The sequence below is a fragment of the Bison bison genome, unplaced genomic scaffold (assembly GCF_000754665.1).
Source record: "Bison bison bison isolate TAMUID 2011002044 unplaced genomic scaffold, Bison_UMD1.0 scf7180017864184, whole genome shotgun sequence".
Classification (NCBI taxonomy): Eukaryota; Metazoa; Chordata; class Mammalia; order Artiodactyla; family Bovidae; genus Bison; species Bison bison.
The window spans coordinates 2,526,542-2,530,934 of NW_011494756.1; the positions used below are offsets into that span (position 1 = coordinate 2,526,542).

At 40.1% G+C, this 4,393-nt stretch overlaps 1 protein-coding gene across 3 annotated transcripts in view; it reads left to right on the top strand.

Annotated features, from left to right (window-relative positions):
• Positions 1 to 4,393, top strand: part of SMAD1 (SMAD family member 1) — an 84,198-nt gene that overhangs the window by 6,614 nt on the left and 73,191 nt on the right. For 2 of the 3 annotated variants that reach the window (XM_010843674.1, XM_010843676.1), the window contains exon 1: positions 171 to 3,075. The exons of the other annotated variant lie outside the window; for it this stretch is intronic. The gene's annotated coding sequence lies outside the window, so the exon portion shown is untranslated. Of the gene's footprint in view, positions 1 to 170; positions 3,076 to 4,393 lie in introns of those variants that run through there. 3 annotated transcript variants of the gene reach the window in all.

A 4,393-nucleotide genomic window follows, 5' to 3' on the forward strand; every position in this document is an offset into this window, starting at 1 on the left:
TTTTTTTTTAACCAAGGCTTGCTTATTTATTTGGCAGCATCAGATCTTAGTTGCCACATGTGGGATCTTAGTTGCCTGTACACATGGGATCTTTGTTGTGGCACATGGACTCTCTAGCTGTGGCTTGCGGGCTTAGTTGCTCTGTGGCTTGTGGGATCTTAGTTCCCCAACCAGGAATTGAACCCGCGTCCCCTGCATTGTAAGATGGACTCTTAACCACTGGACCCCTGGGGAAATTCCCTCTAAAAGCATCTTAATGTGTATTCACCAGCCTGGAGGCTCTGGTCTTAACATTTTGGTACCAAGATGAGCAGGACATGCTTTAATAGCAAATAGAGGCATCTCCGTTTTGCCTTGAACTGAAATCTCTTGACTCTTTATATCTGTTTTCTGTTATTACCTCGTAGTGCAGCTATTCCGGCTAATCTGGTGATCTGTCATCTGATTTGCTCCAAAAATACCTGAAGTATTTTTAATACTTCTTCTGGAGTTACTTTCTTTAAAAAGAAAACAAAAAAAGCTAAGCTAAGTTGCATGAATGTATTTACTTAAAATCTAAGTCTAATCTTCACTTTGTTGTTCATTATTTTTTTTTACATTTTAATAATCATTTTATTAGTAACAGAAGAATCTCCACTAGTATTTACATAGTGCAAAAAAAGCTGTTATTACCCCTAAAATGTGATATAGCAGTCATCCTTCATAACAGCAAAAGAACAAGAGGAAAATCCCTTCATGTTATAATTGACACTAATTTTGCTAGTTTTAAATTAGAACATTACAATGAAGACCTTAAATTATAAATTGATGTGGTATGTTTAGAAATTAAATTACAAAATAATACAAATCCTTTTAAAGTATAATGTGCCAACAAAGTTTAATTAGGATTCAGGTTTCAGATTAGGCAAACAGTTTGATTCTGTGAAGTATATAAAGTTTGGAAGGAAGAAGGTAGGAGGAAGATAAATTATTTCACAACCTTTTTTTTAAAGATCAAAAAAAGATACAGTGTTTAAACAGATAAGTTAATGTTCTACCTTATTGGCTGCAACATATAGAAAATACTTACTTTTTTTTTTTTTAAGCAAACTGTGTTCATTATTAAGATAGTGTCAGTTTTAAAGACATACTGCTGATCCTAGGCAAAAAAGTAACATTTACAGCTATTGCTGGCTGACTTGCAGAAGTAGCAGGCCCTGTAGAACATTCATTTGCATAATGAAAACTGTCTTTCAGACGGGAAAAACCAATCTTTAATAAACGGTTCAACTCCAGTAACTGCATCAGGTTTCTAGGCAGATACTAGAAAGTGCAGTATTTGAGCAGTTTAACTTAACATCTTTGTGATTTTTTAATAAGCTAAAATGAGAACTTTAGGGAAGATTCTCTCTTGAAGATAAAGCTTCAGACTACGGTTTGAGGGAGTCCCTGCCTGGCAATTCTCCCAAATCTCTGCTTGGTTCGTGTGCTCAGATAGGAGCCTTATTTAGAACCCAGGTCTATGGTGCGTGGATTGATTACTTAACTAATTTTCTTGAGACAGACAAGCCTGTGTTTCAAGGAACACATACAACATACACAACAGTTATGCATTTATATGCTTTTAACCTCATCATGAAAATACAATTTCACTAATGTCATGTTTATGAAAAGGATGGAGGAGTCTAGCTTTTGATTCAAAAATATATGCATACTTATTTAATGCTTTATTTGTAGTTTCCTTTTAATTTTAGGGCAGCTATATTGTATTTTTTCCTACAATCTCAAATAGTTAGGGTATAGTTACTCAAAGTATTCATTCATTTTACCTCTCTTTCTCTATCTTTTGTGGTTTCTTTGCGGTGTGCTTTTGCAAAGTGGAAGTATTTCAGACCTCTATAGTTTTTTGTTTTTTGTTTTTTTTTTTTAGTTTCGAATACCACAAGAGAAAAAGGGAACTAATTATCTTTCAAGTATTATAATTAGGCATTAAATTAAGTCATTATTTAGTCAGCTAAATGCAAGATCTTTTTGTTTTTTTTCAACTGAAAGAGAACATGTCTTTTTAATGGAGGATAAGGGTATGAAATGTCTCCTTACTTGATAATTTTGATGTAGTATAGTAATGAGCATATGCTTCACTTAGTCAGCAAATCTATATTAGTTCAGAGTGGCTCAGTAATTAGTGAGAAGACAGAAAAAAGTGAAAATTTGGATGCAACACTGCAAGAGTTGTTACATAGTGTTAATAATATAGGGGTAAGTTGTACAGAGAGCACACATGAGGTCTTCTGTGGTGTGGAAGGACCTGTAGGTTTGCATGGGCCAAAGGATGAGACCTGGGGGCAGAGGAGCGGCTTGGAAGACTGGAGGGAACATAAGCGTTAAGAGAACTTTCTGCCGTGATAGAAATGTTCTGTAACTAACGCTGTTGAGCATTTAAAATATGGCTAGTGCAACTGGGGACTACATTTTTAATTTTCGTTAACTTATGTTTAAATAGCTACCTAATTAACAGTGAGCTCTTTTTTTGGACAGCACAGATCTGGAGGCTAGCATGCAGCTCCAGAGGGTATTCCTACAGGGGGTATTCCTGACAGGGTCCTACAGGGCAGCGGTCCCCAACCATTTTGGCACCAGGGACCAGTTTCATCCAAGACAGTTTTTCCACAGACAGAGGTGGGGGTGGGGAATGGTTTGGGGATGCTTCAAGCACGTTACATTTATTATGCACTATCAGCGTGATGTGCACCTTCTGTTATCATTACATTGTGATATATAGTGAAGTAGTTATACAACTCGCCATAGTGCAGAATCAGATCATCAGGCATTAGCTTCTCACAAGGAGCGTGTAGCCGAGATCCCTCACATGCCCAGTTCTCAGTAGGGTTCGCGCTCCTTTGAGAATCTAGTGCCGCCCGCTAATCTGACGGTAGGCGGAGCTCAGGCCGCAACTGGAATGCTGGGGAGCAGCTGTAAATACACATGAGGCTTCCCTCGTTCACCCGCTGCTCGCCGCTCACGTCCTGCTCTGTGGCCCAGTTCTTCACTGTGGGTTGCTGTGCCTGGAGTTGGGGACCCCTGCTGTAGAGTGAGGTAGGAGAGGTGCTCCCCAAGGGGAAATTGGATGGGGATTTGAGGACCTCAGCATGCCTGAATAAGGAAGCATTGGGAAGTCACTGAAGGTGTTTGAACATGCAGTTTGCGCTGGAGAGGGTAAAGCCCATGTGCCAGCAGATTGATAAGAAAGCACTTTGAGTTCTCTCTCTGATGGAGTGGGTTTTGTGAGTGAAAAAAACACTTGGTAGTTATTTGACTATAGAGTAATGGGAAAGATAGATGTCAGAGATTATGCTTAAGTTTCCAATCTGTGCGTGCATAGATACTTAGTCGTGTCCAGCTCTTTGACTCCATGAACTGTGGCCCTTTGGGCTCCTCTGTCCATGGGATTCTTCAGGCAAGAATACTGGAGTGGGTTGCTGTTTCCTTCTCCAGGGGATCTTCCTGACCCAGGGATCTAACCTGTGTCTTCTGCATTAGCAGGCAGATTCTTTACCATTGGGTCAACTGGGAAGCCCTTCCAACCTGAGTGGGTAGAAAATTAATAAAGCTTTTACTTAAGAACAGAAAAGAACTGGTTGTGGAAGGAAGGTTGTATGAATGATAAATTAGAACTGACAGGTTGAATGTAACGTGGTGTACCCAAGTATTCTACAGGCAAGTTAGAGACACATAGCCAAGCTAAAGTCTACGGAGGGGCTCGGAGCTTTCTGTAGGCTCCACATAGTAAGCTGCTGGGAAGGACAGTGGAACATCTAGGAATGGATGGGCATTTGGAGAGGGTCATGAATGGAGAAACTCTTCCACTGATGCCCGCAGTTAAGAACTAGTAGAAAGGAGAGGGATGTTTGAAGTAGACCAAAGAAGGAACTGGAAGAAAGGTGTGGGGTCAGAGGAGTTAAACCAGGAAGCCAAAAGGAGAGAGAACCTAGAGGAATCTCTGGGGAGCGTGTTGTATGGTTCAGGGTGAAGGAGAGGAGGTCAGCATTCATCAAGTGAATGCAGCTGAGGTGAAGAGGCTGCGTATATTAAGAGAAATAGTCTTGTACGCCCTCGAGTGACTTACGTTTCAAAATTGATGAGACTTCTTCATATTTGAAGTGGAAACAGTGTCAGATTTTATTTTTGGGGGCTCCAAAATCACTGCAGATGGTGACTGCAGCCATGAAATTAAAAGACGCTTACTCCTTGGAAGGAAAGTCATGACCAACCTAGATAGCATATTGAAAAGCAGAGACATTACTTTGCCAACAAAGGTCCATCTAGTCAAGGCTATGGTTTTTCCAGTGGTCATGTATGGATGTGAGAGTTGGACTGTGAAGAAGGCTAAGTGCCGAAGAATTGATGCTTTTGA